This window comes from Nilaparvata lugens, chromosome 8 (genome assembly GCF_014356525.2).
Source record: "Nilaparvata lugens isolate BPH chromosome 8, ASM1435652v1, whole genome shotgun sequence".
NCBI classification, from domain to species: Eukaryota; Metazoa; Arthropoda; class Insecta; order Hemiptera; family Delphacidae; genus Nilaparvata; species Nilaparvata lugens.
This window is the reverse complement of record NC_052511.1, coordinates 37,181,913-37,207,810: the sequence shown is the minus strand read 5'-3', so window position 1 is coordinate 37,207,810 and position 25,898 is coordinate 37,181,913. Positions and strand designations below refer to the sequence as shown.

Genomic DNA, 25,898 nt, shown 5'->3' with positions numbered 1-25,898 from the left:
TAATAGACAATAGTGCAGGAATGTTGTCTTTTCTACGGATATTATATCTTCCAGGAAGTATAGCGTTATACACCTGTCATTCACTATTTCCATTGAGGTGTGTTTCACCCTTTCACACTATGTATGAGCTGATGAATAATTTTTCTGGTTCCTTTCTCATGATCAGACTTGGGAAACCTGACTAATGAAATCAGAGATAGTTATTGCAAGTTTGATTTGGTATGGTTATTGGTTAGCCTAGTGGTTTGAAGAAAGCTAAAAGAACCGTTATTGCAAATCTGAATTTGAATACCAAAAAATTGATGAATATTGTAAGTTGATACTGCAAACGAACAATTTTTTGAATATTCATTCTTGAATACTAAACTAGAATTTATTCTAAATACTAATAATTATTTTTTTCTTTTTGTGTAGTTGAGAAGTTGATATTGTGGTGATTATTCATGTTGAATGAGAAAGACTAAGAAATTGTCAATTTTTTGACAATTTCATGGTCGTTTTCATACAAACTCATATTAATATAATCAATCAGAGTAAAAGTATAACATCCAATTGCATGCTACTACAAAATGTATAATTAAACCTAAAAGCGAGTAGAGATAATGCAATGACCTCATTATACTTTCACAATTGCTAAGTTCAATTGGATTTTGATAAATATATATATCAACACTACTATAAAAATGATCTACATATATAATTAAAAGACTTTTCTTTTACTTCTACAGAGTTACTTGATAACTTTATTATGTACTAATTAGCTTGATACTTTTTACTATACTATATATTTATATAACTATACTTTATTTCTGGGTTTCTCCATGTTAGGCGATCCTCTCACTTTATAAGAGTTATATACACAATACTTGGGAGTAAAATATTAATAAGTTAGCCAATGAGATTAAGTAATACCGCACTCTCGTAGAAAAAAAAATGAAGACTAATTTTGTAGAAACATCATCACCCATCTGGGAATATTGACAAACCAAAACTCTTGACTGTTATTTTTAGTAGAGGAATGCTACTAATAATAGACAATAGTGGAGAATGCCTTTTCTTCTGCTGTCTTTCTAGCTCTGACATTTCGTTATTCAAGGGTTGGTTAGGCTATATATTTAGGGAGTGCAATCAATATACCTGTATTGGACTATCCTTCAGTGGGGCGATCTCTCACACAAGTGGTGAACTTCCAGCAAAGAACTTTGGGAAGGAAGTACATTGTATTTTGTTAATACTTTGACTACTTCATTTACTGGTATTTACAATTAGATATCAATTATTCCTATCACATTTTTGACTGTCAAAGAATTTATCTCTAATTCCTTTTTCGTTTGAAGGAGATCGTATGACCCAGCAACTCACAGTTTATAAAATAAAATGAATCAATTTGGCTCTTTTTCTTATGGGAAACTGAAATTTTATTTCATAAATCTAGGAATGATCCATTGGTTGAGAGATTTAAATGTCTTATATACATCTATGTTTTATTCATTTATTAATTATAACTGTATATCTATTTATTGTTATTTCATAATTTATAATTATAATTCTAATTTTTTTGTACAAATAATTTATTGTTTTGTTTTAATTATCAAAACCAGTACGATCATTTCTTGTTTTCATTTCCCCACCTTTACATACTCGGTATAGGCACATATTGCTTACATAATTGGTGGAGGTTTATCCTGCCATCCACATCGTGTTTACATAATTGGTGGAGGCTCAAGGTTTTTAATCCAGCTTTTAAAATTTGGACTTTTCCGGTTACCTCATTGAAGATTCAATTTTTGTGGTTGCATTTTTCATTATTAAATAATATATGTTTTTATTTCAGTGAAATTATGGGTGAAGTAGTTGAGTTTAAACCTTACGGGGCTCTAGAAACAGTTAGTAGGATGAATTTCGAGGATTTATTGAATTTGTGGAACAATAATTGATTACTAATAATGGATTTTAACGGATGGAGAATGATGATTATAATTGAACAGATTAATTTTGAGATTCACGATATTGGAAGATTTACGATTATTATTGATTTTGAATTGCAAAAGCTATGACAATTGAAGATTTTGTACGATTGCAAGATTTATTATCAATTCTTATTAGAAAGAATTAGATATTTATGATGAATGAGAAATTAATGATTATTAAGATATGATTGAATAGGATAAATTTATTATTATTGGAGAGATATCGATATTTGAGATATGGAGAATTTATGATTATTGAAACCAGATTAATTGGAAATTTATTATTTATTATTGAATAGAATTGGATTGGAACAGATTAACAATGGAAAAACTTAGACCGTTACTATTACCGAAATTTTTTGATGGAAAAGATGAAGAATTTGACATTGATGATTTTTTCAACTATTTTGAAAAGGTTGCCTTAGCGAACGGTTGGGATGAAAAAGATAATTTATTATACTTGCGGTTTTGTTTGAAAGGAAGTGCTGAGAATATTTTGACGTTATTGAGAATGATTTGACTCGACAGGACAAATTTGAATATATGCCAGTGAAAGAAAAATTGGTTAATTTCTATCGATCTCCTCTCAAATTGTGGAAACTAGAAAAGGAATTAGATACTTGTAGCATGGAATTTGAAGAAGATGGTAGAGATTTTGTAGCACGAGTCTTATCCCTATGTAGAAAAGTAGATTCGAATATGCATGAATCTCGGATTATCAGGATAATTTTAAGAGGTTTGTCTTCAAATATATTTGAAAGAATTATAATGTTATCAAATAGTACTATTGTAGAATTGTATAAAAATATTGAGAAATATGAATTATCATGTCAGTATTTGAATGAGTGGAATTTGGACAGGTGCAAGTAATTAATGATATTATGGAACCAGAATTTGAAGAACTATTGGAAATCGGAAATGAGTTTGAAAATGAGAATTGTTTAGAAAATGCTATTATCTGTGATGATTTTGATTCTTGTAATTATTATGTTTCAAATGAAGTGGATGTATATTGTCATGTTAGTAACTTCGAGATTGAAAATGGTTGGATGAAGTTCTTATTTGTAATGATTGTGATTTGAATGAGGAAGATATAATTTACAAAGAGGATAAAGATAGGGAAATGATTAAGGAAGAGTTATCAGATTTATCGGAAAGTGATTTGGATTTCTCTTTTACGATTGATAACAGGCCGTTTGAACATTTTGTGAACTCTGGTATGCGTAATGATTGTGAATCTAGAGGAGTCAAGATGCATCAGAATGTTAGTCTCGTGAATAATAGGACTAATAGAAAAAGAAGACGTAAGAAATGTAAAGTTTGTGGTAAACATAATCATTTTACGCGGAATTGTTTTTACAACGTTAATTATGCTTATCGGGTTTATAAAAGGATGCATAGAATTTGTGAAAAAGAAGGCTATGATATTAGAGTGTGTTCTTTTGATGGCAGAAAGTTTTCGGAAAATGCTAGACGTAAGAAAGCATATTTTACTGATAGGACACAGGAGTTTAGTACTAGGCATATTGATGAAAATGTTTTAGACGGCGGTCCATCAAATATTGATAATTCAAGGAATGAATTAGGAGGTTGTATAGTCACTGAATCAGGTTCTACTTTGGAAGGTGTTAGGCACAATGGGATATATGTTAGAAGAAACTATTCTAATACTGATGATAAGAAATATTCAATCTCCCATAAACACGAGATTGATCTTGTAGATATTAAAATTAATTATAGCCAGAAATGTGGATCAGCAAATAATGGTGTTGAACGAAATATTACTGACTCATGTTCAGAGTTGAAAAGTGATGTAGATAATAAAAGTTTTGTTAACAAGATGAATGAATCAATTATTGATAAACAAGAACCAGGCCATGGAAATAGTATATTGAACCGATTACAGAAAAAATGTGAATCAGCGATTTGTGTGAACAGTGAAGGTGAAAATACAGAGTCAGATTTGAATTATTGTAATTATCCGAAAGATATGAAGAATAATAAAATTGAAACTGATGGAATTGTTATTAATGAGAGTTCGGTAGAGAAATATGATGACATAATTTTGAATAGTTTGGAAAACGTGTCCCAGTTAAGCGTTAATAGCGATGAAATATTTATTGAAACAATAATTCTGGAGAGGTTTGAAAAACGAACTCAGACTCAGCAGACTCAGCGAAAGTATTACATGAGACAATATTGCTAGTAGAACGAGGCCTTTTAGCTGATTTGCAGTTGTCATTCAATGAAGAACGCTGAACTGTTTGGGACTAATACATCATTCGATGTCAGATAAATTGAAAATAATCATTGTCCGATATGAAGAATGATTAATATTATGTTATGTGGAAATATTATGAGCTAAAAGAATAATGATTAGAGTAGAATAAGATAATTAGAATAGATTTTTATTAGATTTTGATATTTTTACTAATAATGAACTTTTCAATTTTGGGATTTTTTTCACTGAGCTTGTAGGTAGTGATAATTTTGTGAGTTTTCGATTTTGTTAATTTTCGATTTTTTTTTCGGGAATCTTATTTTTTAGGATGAGTACATTCAACTTTGTTCTGTGAAATTTTGTTTAAAGAAGGTTTTGAGGTTTTTCATTTTATAGTTTTTTGTTGGTGACCTTGTATAGTAGCAAAAAATTTTTTTTGAATTTAAAGATGAATTTTAGGTCTTCGCTTGCATTTCTAAAATGGGATAGGATATGTGAAGTAGATATTTTTGAGATATTTGAGGGTTCGTGAGTTATTTCAATAGGTAGTAAATTTTCGGCTACAGTCAGACACGGATTTTGAATTTCGCGCGTTTCTGCTGAATGGTTATCTACTGATTTTGAATTTCGCGCGTTTTTGCTAAATGGTTATCTGCTATTTTTCTATGGTTTATGTTGGGATTTCATTTTGGTTTCATGATATTTGATGGATAGTTGTATTCTACATATATTGGATTTTGGTTTCAGTTATAAGTGGTATTCGTTTATTCCGATGATTTTTTTTTTTACGATTTATGATGATTACAAGGTATGCGGCGTATCTTGATTGTTAGTCTAGAAATTTCAGACAAATTCGGAAAAAGTCGATTTTCGAAAAAAATTTTATTGCAGTTTCATATTTTCTTAGCATAGATTTTAGCATTGCGATAATTATAATTTTGTTTAGGGCAAAGGGTTCTGAGATATTTCACTTTAGAATTTTGGCCCTTTGGATTTTATATTTCATTATATTAAGGTTATGAATAAGTTTTATTGAAATATTTTCAAGGGTTATTAAAGGTAGATATTTTGTTGATAGAATTCATGAATTAAATATTTGAATTTGTTGTCATAAGGTGTTGATAATTAAGGTTTAATGGTGATAGTCATTTTTTTAAGTCGTATTTTTTTGAAGTTATGCGCTATATTAAAGTCCCTAAGAGATTTTTGTAAATATTATTCGTAATTATTTATCATTTCATCATTGTTTATCAGAATTGATTATAATATTTATGGATTTATCATCCAGTGGTTGAATAATAGGATTATATTTTATTTATTTGATCTGTTTTCGATGGGGTCTTATGATTCAAGCCTATAATTATAAGTCCTCGTAAAATTTTATTAAAGTATTATTACTGATTATTGTTGCTGGAGGTGAAGTCCATATTTTTCAATGGTAATATAGACCAAACTTATTGTCCATGGGTTATAATAAACGGTTATAGGGGAATTTTTTAGCTATGGATAGCAGAGTTTCAGTTTTATACGTTTATATCTTTGAATTGAATTTCGTTTTATAATTTTTTCTCAGTATAAACTAATGATTACTATATTCTTGATTATATTTCATGATAATATTTGAGTTTCATTGTGTCATGGTTCTAATATTAATGGTTTTGAGTAGAAAATTTTTTTTTTGGCACAATACGTTGAGTTCAGGGCTTATTATTATGGTTGAGTTTTTATTTTCAGAAGTGATTTTTGGTAATCATTGTAGAACCATGTTTTACGATATAGAATCAGTTATTATAGAAGAGGGTTTATTATTCCATGGTTACATATTTATAATTTTAGGGTACAGTTACCTATGAAAATTGGTATTTGGCTGGGTTTTACATTTAATTTCACCAGTTGCATTATTGATTTTGTATTGATTTTACAGTTATGATAACCATGTTATATTTCATAGTCATTATAATTATATCTCAGTTATTTCAAATTATGGTTATTCCAGGAAAATGAACAGGAAATATGGTTGATGGATAGTTTACCATTTTATGATAACCAAATGGTCATGTTTCATTCACATAATTACATATTCTGATTACATGTTACATTTTTGTAATATAACATTATCACTGATATAACTTTCTTTTTTTTTCTCGATAAATCATGGTACGTTTTAATATTTGGTGCCACGAAAAAGTACAGTAATGTAATTCATTGTTTTGTTATTTTATTTTTGCGTTTGTACTGATGTGACCTACGTTAAGAAAGTGCAATTGTCACGTATTTTTGTTTAGTTGTCAATCTTGTTATTCATATCCAGGGCAAGGTCGTTCATTGAGTGACAAACGTTGTTATTGATACTTTTAAACGTTCACTAATAGAAATTCATAATGAAGCTGTTATAAGACAATTATATTTTTGATGGATGAATATTTTATTCACTTTTATTTTGACTTGAATTTCTTTCTCAATAAAAATATAACTAGAGTATAAGTTTTTATATTCTGATGATTTATTGTATGATTGTGATTTTGTTTTCATATGACTCATATATTGTTCTGATTTCAGAATTGTTCCAGTATATATATATATATAGGCCTATGCACTTCTAATAAATTGTATCATTTCTAGGTTTCTGATTAATAATATATGCTAACCAGCCAGTCCAGTTGTTAATTGTAATATTCACGTCGAGTTTATTAATATTATTGTAAACGTTTCTCTTGATTTTTTTTTATTACGATTCATTTGCGGTTGCTTCAAGTAGAGTTTTTTTTGTTTGTAAGAGGTTCTGTTACGCATAACATGTCAATTATGGTACATTTTGCGTCATTTCTCATTCTCACGACTTTCACGGCGCAACTGGAGGCAGTCAGGGTCTTCGCGGGAGTTTTCTACAAGGAGCTACGTCACGCTGTAGCGTATGAATCATCGGTTCCACTAACATACGAGGTAGATTTCCCGGCAGCTCAGCTCGACATCTTGCAGGCGGAAAGGGTGTTCTGGCCTAACTGTCAACAAGAGGATTGCAGTTTAGCGGATGCGGTAGAAGTTTTGTATAATTCTACAAACGGAATTCTTCGCAACAGTCATGCTGCTTTCAACTCTTCAATTCGTTTGGGAACTCAAGCTTCACGAAAGACCAGAGCGATCGATGTTGTCGGCGATTTTCTTCATTTTTGTTGCGCAGTCGCGACGGATGGGGAACTTCATAAGCTGGAATTCAACGAAAAACATGTAGCTGATCACCTCAACGCATTCCAAGGGTTGGTTGCAGACGACCACAAAGATTTAATTCGGATTTCTCGCAACTTGAGGCAGTTTGCTGGAAATTTTTCTCAGCAATTTCACGATGCGTATAGCAAATTAACAGACAGTATGAGATTATTCGTACAACAGAATGTATCGGAGGAGAAAACACTGTTCACAAACCAGTTATTAATTACATTTTTCACCTCTACTCACATGTAAATATTTTATCACGGCAGGAATTCATAAATACTGCGAAGGAACGCTGTGATAAAAAGCTTTTACCCTTTTCGCTGGTACACCCCAATTTATTACGTTCAGATCTCTTCAGATTGGAGAAAGGATATAAGTCGAAAGGACACCAGTTAGCTATACCTCTATCGGATTTGCAGCGATATTTTGATCTTCCACTTACGACTTGCGTGGTGAAGGAGAACTCCATGGTGCTTAGCTTAAAAGTACCGTTGGTCAGCATCGGCGGACAGTTTCAATTGCACAAGTATGTGAGGACACCTATGTATTTCGACGGCCAGATTTGTCAGCTTCAGCAGCAGGATTTCGTTTTGGCGCGGAGACAGGAGGACGGTGAGATTCAGGTCATCTCGGGAGATCATCTCTCTTCTTGTCGGGCACAGGACGATTTCTTATGCTATCTTCCGCGGCTGGTGCATGGAGGACATATGTCATCGAGATGTATGCATCACTTGTTTGCGGCGACAGAGCTGAAGGACATCCAACAATATTGCAGTTTAAGCTGTCGTCCAGCTAAGCAGGAGTTGGAGATCGTCGAATTTTCGCCTTCGGAGTATATCGTCGCGAATATACAGGCCACACTACAGTCACTTGCGAGGGAGGTTCGTTTCATCATCTTCAACCTATTCCGGGAGCAATGTATGTGGTTTTACCCTGTCATTGCGAGATTTCGGTCGGCGGGAGAATAATGGTGAGAAAGACTTTTCCGTGTGACGCAAATGTTGATAAACAACCTCAGTTCTCCATTACTTACCTTTGCATTGGGTTAAGTTTAATTCGTTGAAAATTGATGTTTTGCAACCGCATTTCAATCCTAATTTTGTTAATTTTAGCGAAATTTTAAAAACTGATATAGATATAAAGGTTCCGGAATTTACAGTTCAAGACGTAATATCGTCAGATATATTTCACAAAGTAGATCTTCCAAATTCTTGGGGAGATGTTGTAAATTCCTCTAGTTTTGTTTTTTATATATTATTTGGCTGGTTAGGGTTTTTAACTTTATTCTGTGCATATTTAGGCATCAAGTTGTATGTGTGTAAATTATCTGCTGTAACGGTAGCACAACCCAAGATACATATAATCGATAGTTAGGAGTTATATAGTTACTTTTTGATGGATTAACTGTTTTATTGTTTTTTTTTCTTGACTATATAGTTATGAGTCATAATGTACTTATAAAGTTTTTTTTTCTCTTCGATTTTTATTGCAGCTTTTGAAGTAGTTCAATGTTGATTCACAAATAAATTATTGTCAATTGAGATTTTCTTTTCATAATAAGTTGAATATTCATGTATATTAATGTGTATAATATTGAAAGTTAGTTTCATATATAATCAATGTTATTGTGCAGCATAGTTTCGTTTTGAATTTGATTTGAATGTTTGTAATTTAGTTTGAGTAACCTACCTTTCTATGTAAATGTTTGATTTCAATGTATAGTAGCATTATCAAGTCAATCAGGCACACGTTTGTTTCCCGAGTATATTATTTTGTTTAATCATTATTTATTTTTTTTTTTTTTGTTCCCCTCTTGACTACAGACTCAGGGACGAGTCTTTCAGCGGGATGGGTGATGTGTCACCTGGTCATATGGGACATATATATGATTCATATATTTATCTCATATTGATCAGGATTTTAGAGTTTTATTTTACGAAAAGTTTAATGAACGGTGTTTCTGCCTTTGAACAGTTTTGTCATCGACAGAAAGATTGTTTATTTCACTTGTTATCAAAATTATTGTAGTTTCTCTTTTGTTTTTCATAACAAACGTGCTCGGCTTGTGCGACTGATAAAAATATGTATTTGAAATGGCTTCATGTTTGGCATTGACTGAGTTATATATTAATACCCAAAATTTTTACTAGTGGTGTGTGAGCTCGTTCGTTAGGACTGAGAGTAAAAGTCCGGCTGTTCTGGTGAAGGGGATAGATTTTGTTCTTGTTTTATAATACAGTTTTCCTGTCACAGTTCGGGCAGTTTAAAGAGAATTGTATTATTGAATAGGAAGGGATCTGAACCCACTTCATTAGATCAGTTTTTTTTATTTATTTTTCATTAATAATTAACGTCGCGATTAACCAGTGGATGCCAAATTTGGGGCCATTATCATAAAGGTAGGTGACTACTGAGTCATTGTTTTAAATTTTCCATAACCACAACAAATTTAATCTTCACTAGCAGCCAAGCGAGTAGCCCTTGAAATATTATCTATTTATTGTTATTTCATAATTTATAATTATAATTCTAATTTTTGTACAAATAATTATATTGAAAACATTAATTTATACAAAGAATCTTGCACTGAACCACAACATTGTGATTACTACAACATAACCTATTCACTTATGCATGATTATATTGTGATTATGCATTATTGTGATTACTACAACATATTCACATTCACAACATTTCACAACCTTATTCACCTAAGCAGGCGCAGTCGCAGGAGATTGCTTGCGGCGCCTGCGCAGGTTGACTGCTCCGTTTCACTCTCTCTCCAGGTGAATGCCTTCGGGCTGCTGCTTTGTTCGCCACTGCTCCTATTCGTGCTCTTTCCAGACGACCGTGAACCGAAACGAACGCTCTCACTCGCTCTCATTGTGAGCGCATAACGTGGGAACTTTACACAGTTTCTTGAAGTGTCACCCGGCAAACCAATTTATAAGACGTTGTCACGTCAAAACACAAGAAAAGATCATACAGGTTTTTGATATTTAAAACAAAACAATAAATTATTTATTACAAAATTAGAATTATAATTAGAAATTACGAAATAAGATAATAATATCAGATGAATATTTCAGGGGCTACTCACTTTGCTGCTAATGAGGATTCAATGTTTGTGGTTATGAAAAAATTTAAGAACAATGACTCAGTAGTCACCTACCTTTTTGAAATAGCTTCCCACTTTGGCATCCACTGGTATTTCGCGGCGTTAATTATTAATTGAAAATCAAAATAACTGATCTAATGAAATGGGTTCAGATCCCGTCCTATTCAATAATACAATTCTCTTTAAACTGCCCGAACTGCGACAGGAAAACTGTATTATAAAACAAGAGCAAAATCTATCCCCTTCACCAGAACAGGACTTTACTCACAGTCCTCTCGAACGAGCTCACACACTGACCAAAAGAAAAATTTTGGGTATTAAATATAGCTCAGTCAATGCCAAACATGAAAGCCATTTCAGTACATATTTTTATCTGTCGCACAAGCGGCACATTTGTTATTAAAAACAAAAGAGAAGCTACATTAATTTTGACAACAAATGAAATAAACAATCTTTCTATCGATGACAAAAATTATTCAAAGAAAAAAACACTGTTCATTAAACTTTTACAATTTAAAACTTTAAAATCCTGATCAATATGAGATAAATATATGATTCATTATATGTCCCATATGACCAGGTGACAACGACAAAATTTGTTTGTCCTGTCATAGAATCCATGATAGTGCACTGTCGGTTAATAAAAGGAATTTTGCTTGTTGAAGGTAAAGTTTGAATCTTTCCATTCCAAAAATCGCAGCATAACATTCAATTTCATAAGTTGAGTACTGACACTCTTGTTGAGTTAGTTTTTTAGATGCGTGAGCAATGGGCTTTAATACTCCATCAATTTCCTGTGAGAGTATAGCTGCTACAGCTTTGCAGCGTCCTTCTACTTGCAATACAAATTGTTTGAAACAGGTATGAGCCAAAGGAAAATCTGTCAGTTGACCTCTCGTCATAGTGTATCTGGAATTTCTGGACTCCATTCATACCCTCAAGGGCTGAAAAGCCTTGGAGTGGCACTTTCAATGTACCGGTCACGAACTGAAGGAACTTTGCCCTTTCAGCTAGGTTGAATTCATGTAGGGCTCTCCAGAACCATTGAATCTGGAGGGAGCTGTGCTGGTAATTGTAATACTCAGTGTTTGCTTTGAGATCATTGATGAAGATTGGGTAGGTCGAAAATGAGCAATTCAAGTTCCTGTTTGTTGAAAATACCCATCAGTCGGTTGGGAATGATGTCATAAAATCCTTCGAGGGAAGCATTCAGTTGCTTGCGGATGGCTCCAGTCATTTTCATCTGACAAACCAGATGTATGTACTCGAGCTTGTTCTCTTCAGTGACGGGTATGTTTTTTGTCCATCTGGTTCCAGTTCCCTCACCTCAGTCACTCCAACTCCTCGCACCTCTGCACTGAATGTCAAATCATATCCAATGCTAGAGATATGGTTTTTCTTCAAGTAGGCGAGACTTTTGTAGAAAGTGTAATCCTCACTTTCCATATCTGTGTACTTGACCAGAATATCCAGAGTATGCTTGTAGAAGGAACGAGTAGAGGAGCACTCGAGAAGTTTGTTGTCATAGATTTCTTTTGCAATCACCCTCCCGATGAATTTGAAGTAGAGAAGATGGTCCGGGTTGTAGTGCAATGAGGTTTCTTATAGTGAACATCACTTTGTCGCACTCTGATTTAGTTAGAAGTGCATAATCTGGGTTGAAAATCTCCCTCAATATGATCATATACCATTCTAGCAACAGGCCTCCGGCATCCTGCCCTTCTTCCCCTTCAAAGACTATGTAGAAGCGGTTCTTCCATCCTTCAGGAGTACAATGGTGCAATTCGTGGATGGAGTACTCGAAGATGGATGCCCTCTTAATGTGCAGAGGGAGTTCTTTGCAATGAACCGCCTCGTCAACACGCTCCAGCTCACTGCAGAATTAACATCGTTTCACATCAAAGTCCAACATGCGGGCATGATTGACCAACACCGAGAAAAGCCTGTCCACAAGTGGCATGCTGCTCTGGCAGCTTCTTCTTTAAATGTTCGTTGTACGTTTCTATCTGAATGTGACTCAAATTGATCTCTTTCTCTATCCGCAAATAGAAGATTTTGTGATTGAGTGCATATTTCGTTGAGGTCCCTAAAATTTCTAGGCTTGAACTAGAATACTAATCTTGATCTTTCCTCTGGATTTAAACCTAAAACATATATAAACATATTTAAACATATATCAGTGACAATCTCTTCTTCTGATTTTTTCAAATGCAATAATTTTGACTGCCTCTTTTATAGAGGCATTAAAGTGGATTAAGCAAATCTGAAGCCCTCCAAGCACTCGTGATTGGCTTTCAGAAGGTTGTTCCGCATCTTCTGACTGTCCTCATACACTGGCAAGTCAAGTTGATTGAAACAGGTATGAGCCAAAGGAAAATCTGTCAGTTGACCTCTCGTCATAGTGTATCTGGAATTTCTGGACTCAATTCATACCCTCAAGGGCTGAAAAGCCTTGGAGTGGCACTTTTAATGTACCGGTCACGAACTGAAGGAACTTTGCCCTTTCAGCTAGGTTGAATTCATGTAGGGCTTTCCAGAACCATTGAATCTGGAGGGAGCTGTGCTGGTAATTGTAATACTCAGTGTTTGCTTTGAGATCATTGATGAAGATTGGGTAGGTCGAAAATGAGCAATTCAAGTTCCTGTTTGTTGAAAATACCCATCAGTCGGTTGGGAATGATGTCATAAAATCCTTCGAGGGAAGCATTCAGTTGCTTGCGGATGGCTCCAGTCATTTTCATCTGACAAACCAGATGTATGTACTCGAGCTTGTTCTCTTCAGTGACGTGTATGTTTTTTGTCCATCTGGTTCCAGTTCCCTCACCTCAGTCACTCCAACTCCTCGCACCTCTGCACTGAATGTCAAATCATATCCAATGCTAGAGATATGGTTTTTCTTCAAGTAGGCGAGACTTTTGTAGAAAGTGTAATCCTCACTTTCCATATCTGTGTACTTGAACAGAATATCCAGAGTATGCTTGTAGAAGGAACGAGTAAAGGAGCACTCGAGAAGTTTGTTGTGATAGATTTCTTTTGCAATCACCCTCCCGATGAATTTGAAGTAGAGAAGATGGTCCGGGTTGTAGTGCAATGAGGTATTTATAGTGAACATCACTTTGTCGCCCTCTGATGTAGTGAAAAGTGCATAATCCGGGTTGAAAATCTCCCTCAATATGATCATATACCATTCTAACAACAGGCCTCCGGCATCCTGCCCTTCTTCCCCTTCAAAGACTATGTAGAAGCGGTTCTTCCATTCTTCAGGAGTACAATGGTGCAATTCGTGGAAGGAGTCCTCGAAGATGGATGCCCTCTTAATGTGCAGAGGGAGTTCTTTGCAACGAACCGCCTCGTCAACACTCTTCAGCTCACTGTGGAAGTAACGTCGTTTCACATCAAAGTCCAACATGCGGGTATGATTGACCAACACCGAGAAAGGCCTGTCCACAAGTGGCATGCTGCTCTGGCAGCTTCTTCTTTAAATGTTCGTTGTACGTTTCTATCTGAATGTGACTCAAATTGATCTCTTTCTCTATCCGCAAATATAAGAATTTGTGATTGAATGCATATTTTGTCGAGGTCCCTAAAATTTCTAGGCTTGAACTAGAATACTAATCTTGATCTTTCCTCTGGATTTAAACCTAAAACATATATAAACATATTTAAACATATATCAGTGACAATCTCTTCTTCTGATTTTTTCAAATGCAATAATTTTGACTGCCTCTTTTATAGAGGCATTAAAGTGGATTAAGCGAATCTGAAGCCCTCCAAGCACTCGTGATTGGCTTCCAGAAGGTTGTTCTGCAGCTTCTGATTGTCCTCATACTCTGGCGAGTCAAGTTGATAGAAACACGTATGAGCCGAAGAAAAATCTGTCAGTTGACCTCTCGTCATGGTGTATCTGGAATTTCTGGACTCCATTCATACCCTCAGGGGCTGAAAAGCCTTGGAGTAGCACTTCCAATGTACCGGTCACAAACTGAAGGAACTTTGCCCTTTCAGCTAGGTTCAATTCATGTAGGGCTCTCCAGAACCATTGAATCTGGAGGGATCTGTGCTGGTAATTGTAATACTCAGTGTTTGCTTTGAGATCATTGATGAAGATTGGGTAGGTCGAAAATGAGCAAATCAAGTTCTTGTTTGTTGAAAATACCCATCAGTCGGTTGGGAATGATGTCATAAAATCCTTCAAGGAAAGCATCCAGTTGCTTGCATATGGCTCCAGTCATTTCCATCTGACAAACCAGATGTATGTACTTGAGCTTGTTCTCTTCAGTGACGGGTATGTTTTTTGTCCAACTGGTTCCAGTTCCGTCAACTAAGTCACTCCAACTCCTCGCACCTCTGAACTGAATGTCAAATCATATCCAATGCTGGAGATATGGTTTTTCTTCAAGTTGGCGAGACTTTTGTGGAAAGTGTAATCCTCACTTTCCATATCTGTGTACTTGACCAGAATATCCAGAATATGCTTGTAGAAGGAACGAGTAATGTAGCACTCAAGAAGTTTGTTGTCATGAATTTCTTATGCAATCACCCTCCCGATGAATTTGAAGTAGAGAAGATGGTCCAGGTTGTAGTGCAATGAGGTATTTATAGTGAACATCACTTTGTCGCCCTCTGATTTAGTAAAAAGTGTGTAATCTGGGTTAAAAATTCCCCTTGATATGATCATATACCATTCTAACAAAAGGCCTCCGGCATCCTGCCCTTCTTCCCCATCGAAAACTATGTAGAAGCGGTTCTTCCATCCTTCAGGAGTACAATGGTGCAATTCGTGGAAGGAGTCCTTGAAGGTGGATTCCCTCTTAATGTGCAGAGGGAGTTCTTTGCAACGAACCGCCTCGTCAACACGCTACAGCTCACTGCAGAAGTAACATCGTTTCACATCAAAGTCCAACATGCGGGCATGATTGACCAACACCGAGGAAGGCCTGTCCAAAAGTAGCATGCTGCTCTGGCAGCTTCTTCTACGAATGTTCGTTGTACGTTTCTATCTGAATGTGACTCAAATTGATCTCTTTCTCTATCCGCAAATAGAAGATTTTGTGATTGAATGCATATTTCGTCGAGGTCCCTAAAATTTCTAGGCTTGAACTAGAATACTAATCTTGATCTTTCCTCTGGATTTAAACCTAAAACATATATAAACATATTTAAACATATATTAGTGACAATCTCTTCTTCTGATTTTTTCAAATGCAATAATTTTGACTGCCTCTTTTATAGAGGCATTAAAGTGGATTAAGCGAATCTGAAGCCCTCCAAGCACTCGTAATTGGCTTTTAGAAGGTTGTTATGCAGCTTCTGACTGTCCTCATATACTGGCAAGTCAAGTTGATTGAAACAGGTATGAGCCGAAGGAAAATCTGTCGGTTGACCTCTCGTCATGGTGTATCTGGAATTTCTGGACTCCATTCATACCCTCAAGGGCTGAGAAGCCTTGGAGTGGCACTTTCAGCTAGGTTGAATTCATGTAGGGCTCTCCAGAACCATTGAATCTGGAGGGAGCTGTGCTGGTAATTGTAACACTCAGTGTTTGCTTTGAGATCATTGATGAAGATTGGGTAGGTCGAAAATGAGCAATTCAAGTTCCTGTTTGTTGAAAATACCCATCAGTCGGTTGGGAATGATGTCATAAAATCCTTCGAGGGAAGCATTCAGTTGCTTGCGGATGGCTCCAGTCATTTTCATCTGACAAACCAGATGTATGTACTCGAGCTTGTTCTCTTCAGTGATGGGTATGTTTTTTGTCCATCTGGTTCCAGTTCCCTCACCTCAGTCACTCCAACTCCTCGCACCTCTGCACTGAATGTCAAATCATATCCAATGCTAGAGATATGGTTTTTCTTCAAGTAGGCGAGACTTTTGTAGAAAGTGTAATCCTCACTTTCCATATCTGTGTACTTGACCAGAATATCCAGAATATGCTTGTAGAAGGAACGAGTAAAGTAGCACTCGAGAAGTTTGTTGTCATAGATTTCTTTTGCAATCACCCTCCCGATGAATTTGAAGTAGAGAAGATGGTCCGGGTTGTAGTGCAATGAGGTATTTATAGTGAACATCACTTTGTCGCCCTCTGATGTAGTGAAAAGTGCATAATCCGGGTTGAAAATCTCCCTCGATATGATCATATACCATTCTAACAACAGGCCTCCGGCATCCTGCCCTTCTTCCCCTTCAAAGACTATGTAGAAGCGGTTCTTCCATTCTTCAGGAGTACAATGGTGCAATTCGTGGAAGGAGTCCTCGAAGATGGATGCCCTCTAAATGTGCAGAGGGAGTTCTTTGCAACGAACCGCCTCGTCAACACTCTTCAGCTCACTGTGGAAGTAACGTCGTTTCACATCAAAGTCCAACATGCAGGTATGATTGACCAACACCGAGAAAGGCCTGTCCACAAGTGGCATGCTGCTCTGGCAGCTTCTTCTTTAAATGTTCGTTGTACGTTTCTATCTGAATGTGACTCAAATTGATCTCTTTCTCTATCCGCAAATAGAAGAATTTGTGATTGAATGCATATTTTGTCGAGGTCCCTAAAATTTCTAGGCTTGAACTAGAATACTAATCTTGATCTTTCCTCTGGATTTAACCTAAAACATATATAAACATATTTAAACATATATCAGTGACAATCTCCTCTTCTGATTTTTTCAAATGCAATAATTTTGACTGCCTCTTTTATAGAGGCATTAAAGTGGATTAAGCGAATCTGAAGCCCTCCAAGCACTCGTAATTGGCTTTTAGAAGGTTGTTATGCAGCTTCTGACTGTCCTCATATACTGGCAAGTCAAGTTGATTGAAACAGGTATGAGCCGAAGGAAAATCTGTCGGTTGACCTCTCGTCATGGTGTATCTGGAATTTCTGGACTCCATTCATACCCTCAAGGGCTGAAAAGCCTTGGAGTGGCACTTTCAATGTACCGGTCACGAACTGAAGGAACTTTGCCCTTTCAGCTAGGTTGAATTCATGTAGGGCTCTCCAGAACCATTGAATCTGGAGGGAGCTGTGCTGGTAATTGTAATACTCAGTGTTTGCTTTGAGATCATTGATGAAGATTGGGTAGGTCGAAAATGAGCAATTCAAGTTCCTGTTTGTTGAAAATACCCATCAGTCGGTTGGGAATGATGTCATAAAATCCTTCGAGGGAAGCATCCAGTTGCTTGCGGATGGCTCCAGTCATTTTCATCTGACAAACCAGATGTATGTACTCGAGCTTGTTCTCTTCAGTGATGGGTATGTTTTTTGTCCATCTGGTTCCAGTTCCCTCACCTCAGTCACTCCAACTCCTCGCACCTCTGCACTGAATGTCAAATCATATCCAATGCTAGAGATATGGTTTTTCTTCAAGTAGGCGAGACTTTTGTAGAAAGTGTAATCCTCACTTTCCATATCTGTGTACTTGACCAGAATATCCAGAGTATGCTTGTAGAAGGAACGAGTAGAGGAGCACTCGAGAAGTTTGTTGTCATAGATTTCTTTTGCAATCACCCTCCCGATGAATTTGAAGTAGAGAAGATCGTCCGGGTTGTAGTGCAATGAGGTATTTATAGTGAACATCACTTTGTCGCCCTCTGATGTAGTGGAAAGTGCATAATTCGGGTTGAAAATCTCCCTCAATATGATCATATACAATTCTAACAACAGGCCTCTGGCCCTGCCCTTCTTCCCCTTCAAAGACTATGTAGAAGCGGTTCTTCCATTCTTCAGGAGTACAATGGTGCAATTCGTGGAAGGAGTCCTCAAAGATGGATGCCCTCTAAATGTGCAGAGGGAGTTCTTTGCAACGAACCGCCTCATCAACATGCTCCAGCTGACTGCGGAAGTAACGTCGTATCACATCAAAGTCCAACATGCGGGTATGATTGACCAACACCAAGAAAGGCCTGTCCACAAGTGGCATGCTGCTCTGGCAACTTCTTCTTCAAATGTTCGTTGTACGTTTCTATCTGAATGTGACTCTAATTGATCTCTTTCTCTATGTGCAAATAGAAGATTTTGTGATTGAATGCATATTTCGTTGAGGTCCCTAAAATTTCTAGGCTTGAACTAGAATACTAATCTTGATCTTTCCTCTGGATTTAAACCTAAAACATATATAAACATATTTGAACATATATCAGTGACAATCTCTTCTTCTGATTTTTTCAAATGCAATAATTTTGACTGCCTCTTTTATAGAGGCATTGAAGTTGATTAAGCAAATCTGAAGCCCTCCAAGCACTCGTGATTGGCTTTCAGAAGGTTGTTTCGCAGCTTCTGACTGTCCTCATACACTGGCAAGTCAAGTTGATTGGAACAGGTATGAGCCAAAGGTAAATCTGTCAGTTGACCTCTCGTGATAGTGTATCTGGAATTTCTGGACTCCATTCATACCCTTAGGGGCTGAAAAGCCTTGGAGTGGCACTTTCAATGTACCGGTCACAAACTGAAGGAACTTTGCCCTTTCAGCTTGGTTGAATTCATGTAGGGCTCTCCAGAACCATTGAATCTGGAGGGAGCTGTGCTGGTAATTGTGATACTCAGTGTTTGCTTTGAGATCATTGATGAAGATTGGTTAGGTCGAAAATGAGCAATTTGAGTTCCTGTTTGTTGGAAATACCCATCAGTCGGTTGAGAATGATGTCATAAAATCCTTTGAGGGAAGCATCCAGTTGCTTGTGGATGGCTCCAGTCATTTTCATCTGACAAACCAGATGTATGTACTCGAGCTTGTTCTCTTCAGTGATGGGTATGTTTTTTATCCATCTGGTTCCAGTTCCCTCACCTCAGTCACTCCAACTCCTTGCACCTCTGCACTGAATGTCAAATCATATCCAATGCTAGAGATATGGTTTTTCTTCAATTAGGCGAGACTTTTGTAGAAAGTGTAATCCTCACTTTCCATATCTGTGTACTTGACCAGAATATCCAGAGTATGCTTGTAGAAGGAACGAGTAGAGGATCACTCGAGAAGTTTGTTATCATAGATTTCTTTTGCAATCACCCTCCCGATGAATTTGAAGTAGAGAAGATGATCCGGGTTGAAGTGCAATGAGGTATTTATAGTGAACATCACTTTGTCGGCATCTGATGTAGTGAAAAGTGCATAATCTGGGTTGAAAATCTCCCTCGATATGATCATATACCAGTCTAACAACAGGCCTCCGGCATCCTGCCCTTCTTCCCCTTCAAAGACTATGTAGAAGCGGTTCTTCCATTCTTCAGGAGTACAATGGTGCAATTCGTGGAAGGAGTCCTCAAAGATGGATGCCCTCTAAATGTGCAGAGGGAGTTCTTTGCAACGAACCGCCTCATCAACATGCTCCAGCTGACTGCGGAAGTAACGTCGTATCACATCAAAGTCCAACATGCGGGTATGATTGACCAACACCAAGAAAGGCCTGTCCACAAGTGGCATGCTGCTCTGGCAACTTCTTCTTCAAATGTTCGTTGTACGTTTCTATCTGAATGTGACTCTAATTGATCTCTTTCTCTATGTGCAAATAGAAGATTTTGTGATTGAATGCATATTTCGTTGAGGTCCCTAAAATTTCTAGGCTTGAACTAGAATACTAATCTTGATCTTTCCTCTGGATTTAAACCTAAAACATATATAAACATATTTAAACATATATTAGTGACAATCTCTTCTTCTGATTTTTTCAAATGCAATAATTTTGACTGCCTCTTTTATAGAGGCATTAAAGTGGATTAAGCGAATCTGAAGCCCTCCAAGCACTCGTGATTGGCTTTCAGAAGGTTGTTCCGCAGCTTCTGACTGTCCTCATACACTGGCAAGTCAAGTTGATTGAAACAGGTATGAGCCAAAGGAAAATCTGTCGGTTGACCTCTCGTCATAGTGTATCTGGAATTTCTGGACTCCATTCATACCCTCAAGGGCTGAAAAGCCTTGGAGTGGCACTTTCAATGTACAGGTCACAAACTGAAGGAACTTTGCCCTTTCAGCTAGGTTGAATCCATGTAGGGCTCTCCAGAACCATTGAATCTGGAGGGAGCTGTGCTGGTAATTGTAATACTCAGTGTTTGCTTTGAGATCATTGATGAAGATTGGGTAGGTCGAAAATGAGCAATTTGAGTTCCTGTTTGTTGGAAATACCCATCAGTCGGTTGGGAATGATGTCATAAAATCCTTTGAGGAAAGCATCCAGTTGCTTGTGGATGGCTCCAGTCATTTTCATCTGACAAACCAGATGTATGTACTCGAGCTTGTTCTCTTCAGTGATGGGTATGTTTTTTGTCCATCTGGTTCCAGTTCCCTCACCTCAGTCACTCCAACTCCTCGCACCTCTGCACTGAATGTCAAATCATATCCAATGCTAGAGATATGGTTCTTCTTCAAGTAGACGAGACTTTTGTAGAAAGTGTAATCCTCACTTTCCATATCTGTGTACTTGAACAGAATATCCAGAATATGCTTGTAGAAGGAATGAGTAAAGTAGCACTTGAGAAGTTTGTTGTCATAGATTTCTTTTGCAATCACCCTCCCGATGAATTTGAAGTAGAGAAGATGGTCCGGGTTGTAGTGCAATGAGGTATTTATAGTGGACATCACTTTGTCGGCATCTGATGTAGTGAAAAGTGCATAATCTGGGTTGAAAATCTCCCTCAATATGATCATATACCATTCTAACAACAGGCCTCTGGCCCTGCCCTTCTTCCCCTTCAAAGACTATGTAGAAGCGGTTCTTCCATTCTTCAGGAGTACAATGGTGCAATTCGTGGAAGGAGTCCTCGAAGATGGATGCCCTCTAAATGTGCAGAGGGAGTTCTTCGCAACGAACCGCCTCATCAACACTCTTCAGCTCACTGTGGAAGTAACGTCGTTTCACATCAAAGTCCAACATGTGGGTATGATTGACCAACACCGAAAAAGGCCTGTCCAAAAGTGGCATGCTGCTCTGGCAGCTTCTTCTTTAAATGTTTGTTGTACGTTTCTATCTGAATGTGACTCAAATTGATCTCTTTCTCTATCCGCAAATAGAAGAATTTGTGATTGAATGCATATTTTGTCGAGGTCCCTAAAATTTCTAGGCTTGAACTAGAATACTAATCTTGATCTTTCCTCTGGATTTAAACCTAAAACATATATAAACATATTTTAACATATATTAGTGACATTCTCTTCTTCTGATTTTTTCAAATGCAATAATTTTGACTGCCTCTTTTATAGAGGCATTAAAGTGGATTAAGCAAATCTGAAGCCCTCCAAGCACTCGTGATTGGCTTTCAGAAGGTTGTTCCGCATCTTCTGACTGTCCTCATACACTGGCAAGTCAAGTTGATTGAAACAGGTATGAGCCAAAGGAAAATCTGTCAGTTGACCTCTCGTCATAGTGTATCTGGAATTTCTGGACTCAATTCATACCCTCAAGGGCTGAAAAGCCTTGGAGTGGCACTTTTAATGTACCGGTCACGAACTGAAGGAACTTTGCCCTTTCAGCTAGGTTGAATTCATGTAGGGCTCTCCAGAACCATTGAATCTGGAGGGAGCTGTGCTGGTAATTGTAATACTCAGTGTTTGCTTTGAGATCATTGATGAAGATTGGGTAGGTCGAAAATGAGCAATTCAAGTTCCTGTTTGTTGAAAATACCCATCGGTCGGTTGGGAATGATGTCATAAAATCCTTCGAGGGAAGCATTCAGTTGCTTGCGGATGGCTCCAGTCATTTTCATCTGACAAACCAGATGTATGTACTCGAGCTTGTTCTCTTCAGTGACGGGTATGTTTTTTGTCCATCTGGTTCCAGTTCCCTCACCTCAGTCACTCCAACTCCTCGCACCTCTGCACTGAATGTCAAATCATATCCAATGCTAGAGATATGGTTTTTCTTCAAGTAGGCGAGACTTTTGTAGAAAGTGTAATCCTCACTTTCCATATCTGTGTACTTGACCAGAATATCCAGAGTATGCTTGTAGAAGGAACGAGTAAAGGAGCACTCGAGAAGTTTGTTGTGATAGATTTCTTTTGCAATCACCCTCCCGATGAATTTGAAATAGAGAAGATTGTCTGGGTTGTAGTGCTATGAGGTATTTATAGTGAACATCAATTTTTCGCCCTCTGATGTAGTGGAAAGTGCATAATTTGGGTTGAAAATCTCCCTCAATATGATCATATACCATTCTAACAACCGGCCTCTGGCCCTGCCCTTCTTCCCCTTCAAAGACTATGTAGAAGCGGTTCTTCCATTCTTCAGGAGTACAACGGTGCAATTTGTGGAAGGAGTCCTCGAAGATGAAAGCCCTCTAAATGTGCAGAGGGAGTTCTTTGCAACGAACCGCCTCGTCAACACTCTTCAGCTCACTGTGGAAGTAATGTCTTTTCACATCAAAGTCCAACATGCGGGTATGATTGACCAACACCAAGAAAGGCCTGTCTACAAGTGGCATGCTGCTCTGGCAGCTTCTTCTTTGAATGTTCATTGTACGTTTCTATCTGAATGTGACTCAAATTGATCTCTTTCTCTATCCGCAAATAGAAGAATTTGTGATTGAATGCATATTTTGTCGAGGTCCCTAAAATTTCTAGGCTTGAACTAGAATACTAATCTTGATCTTTCCTCTGGATTTAAACCTAAAACATATATAAACATATTTAAACATAAATCAGTGACAATCTCTTCTTCTGATTTTTTCAAATGCAATAATCTTGACTGCCTCTTTTATAGAGGCATTAAAGTGGATTAAGCGAATCTGAAGCCCTCCAAGCACTCGTGATTGGCTTTCAGAAGGTTGTTTCGCAGCTTCTGACTGTCCTCATACACTGGCAAGTCAAGTTGATTGAAACAGGTATGAGCCAAAGGAAAATCTGTCGGTTGACCTCTCGTCATAGTGTATCTGGAATTTCTGGACTCCATTCATACCCTCAAGGGCTGAGAAGCCTTGGAGTGGCACTTTCAGCTAGGTTGAATTCATGTAGGGCTCTCCAGAACCATTGAATCTGGAGGGAGCTGTGCTGGTAATTGTAACACTCAGTGTTTGCTTTGAGATCATTGATGAAGATTGGGTAGGTCGAAAATGAGCAATTCAAGTTCCTGTTTGTTGAAAATACCCATCAGTCGGTTGGGAATGATGTCATAAAATCCTTCGAGGGAAGCATTCAGTTGCTTGCGGATGGCTCCAGTCATTTTCATCTGACAAACCAGATGTATGTACTCGAGCTTGTTCTCTTCAGTGATGGGTATGTTTTTTGTCCATCTGGTTCCAGTTCCCACACCTCAGTCACTCCAACTCCTCGCACCTCTGTACTGAATGTCAAATCATATCCAATGCTAGAGATATGGTTTTTCTTCAAGTAGGCGAGACTTTTGTAGAAAGTGTAATCCTCACTTTCCATATCTGTGTACTTGACCAGAATATCCAGAGTATGCTTGTAGAAGAAACGAGTAGAGTAGCACTCGAGAAGTTTGTTGTCATAGATTTCTTTTGCAATCACCCTCCCGATGAATTTGAAGTGGAGAAGATGGTCCGGGTTGAAGTGCAATGAGGTATTTATAGTGAACATCACTTTGTCGCCCTCTGATGTGGTGGAAAGTGCATAATCCGGGTTGAAAATCTCCCTCGATATGATCATATACCATTCTAACAACAGGCCTCCGGCATCCTGCCCTTCTTCCCCTTCAAAGACTATGTAGAAGCGGTTCTTCCATTCTTCAGGAGTACAATGGTGCAATTAGTGGAAGGAGTCCTCGAAGATGGATGCCCTCTAAATGTGCAGAGGGAGTTCTTTGCAATGATCCGCCTCGTCAACACTCTTCAGCTCACTGTGGAAGTATCGTCGTTTCACATCAAAGTCCAACATGCGGGTATGATTGACCAACACCGAGAAAGGCCTGTCTACAAGTGGCATGCTGCTCTGGCAGCTTCTTCTTTGAATGTTCATTGTACGTTTCTATCTGAATGTGACTCAAATTGATCTCTTTCTCTATCCGCAAATATAAGAATTTGTGATTGAATGCATATTTTGTCGAGGTCCCTAAAATTTCTAGGCTTGAACTAGAATACTAATCTTGATCTTTCCTCTGGATTTAAACCTAAAACATATATAAACATATTTGAACATATATCAGTGACAATCTCTTCTTCTGATTTTTTCAAATGCAATAATTTTGACTGCCTCTTTTATAGAGGCATTGAAGTTGATTAAGCAAATCTGAAGCCCTCCAAGCACTCGTGATTGGCTTTCAGAAGGTTGTTTCGCAGCTTCTGACTGTCCTCATACACTGGCAAGTCAAGTTGATTGAAACAGGTATGAGCCGAAGGAAAATCTGTCGGTTGACCTCTCGTCATGGTGTATCTGGAATTTCTGGACTCCATTCATACCCTCAAGGGCTGAGAAGCTTTGGAGTGGCACTTTCAATGTACCGGTCACAAACTGAAGGAACTTTGCCCTTTCAGCTAGGTTGAATTCATGTAGGGCTCTCCAGAACCATTGAATCTGGAGGGAGCTGTGCTGGTAATTGTAATACTCAGTGTTTGCTTTGAGATCATTGATGAAGATTGGGTAGGTCGAAAATGAGCAATTCAAGTTCCTGTTTGTTGAAAATACCCATCAGTCGGTTGGGAATGATGTCATAAAATCCTTCGAGGGAAGCATCCAGTTGCTTGCGGATGGCTCCAGTCATTTTCATCTGACAAACCAGATGTATGTACTCGAGCTTGTTCTCTTCAGTGATGGGTATGTTTTTTGTCCATCTGGTTCCAGTTCCCTCACCTCAGTCACTCCAACTCCTCGCACCTCTGCACTGAATGTCAAATCATATCCAATGCTAGAGATATGGTTTTTCTTCAAGTAGGCGAGACTTTTGTAGAAGGTGTAATCCTCACTTTCCATATCTGTGTACTTGACCAGAATATCCAGAGTATGCTTGTAGAAGGAACGAGTAGAGGATCACTCGAGAAGTTTGTTATCATAGATTTCTTTTGCAATCACCCTCCCGATGAATTTGAAGTAGAGAAGATGATCCGGGTTGAAGTGCAATGAGGTATTTATAGTGAACATCACTTTGTCGGCATCTGATGTAGTGAAAAGTGCATAATCTGGGTTGAAAATCTCCCTCGATATGATCATATACCATTCTAACAACAGGCCTCTGGCATCCTGCCCTTCTTCCCCTTCAAAGACTATGTAGAAGCGGAAGTAGCACTTGAGAAGTTTGTTGTCATAGATTTCTTTTGCAATCACCCTCCCGATGAATTTGAAGTAGAGAAGATGGTCCGGGTTGTAGTGCAATGAGGTATTTATAGTGAACATCACTTTGTCGGCATCTGATGTAGTGAAAAGTGCATAATCTGGGTTGAAAATCTCCCTCGATATGATCATATACCATTCTAACAACAGGCCTCTGGCATCCTGCCCTTCTTCCCCTTCAA

General features: G+C 37.5%; 10 pseudogenes; 1 reads left to right on the top strand and 9 right to left on the bottom strand.

Moving 5' to 3' along the window:
• LOC120352845 overlaps positions 1–25,898 on the top strand; it is a 46,294-nt pseudogene that overhangs the window by 18,073 nt on the left and 2,323 nt on the right.
• LOC111047920 lies at positions 12,474–14,250 on the bottom strand (annotated as a pseudogene).
• LOC120352724 lies at positions 14,273–14,754 on the bottom strand (annotated as a pseudogene).
• On the bottom strand, positions 15,514–17,099 carry LOC111047922 (annotated as a pseudogene).
• Positions 17,194–18,267, bottom strand: LOC111059714 (annotated as a pseudogene).
• Positions 18,711–19,675, bottom strand: LOC120352722 (annotated as a pseudogene).
• Positions 19,039–21,180, bottom strand: LOC120352725 (annotated as a pseudogene).
• On the bottom strand, positions 21,691–23,106 carry LOC111047916 (annotated as a pseudogene).
• Positions 23,164–24,431, bottom strand: LOC120352721 (annotated as a pseudogene).
• On the bottom strand, positions 24,635–25,877 carry LOC111059725 (annotated as a pseudogene).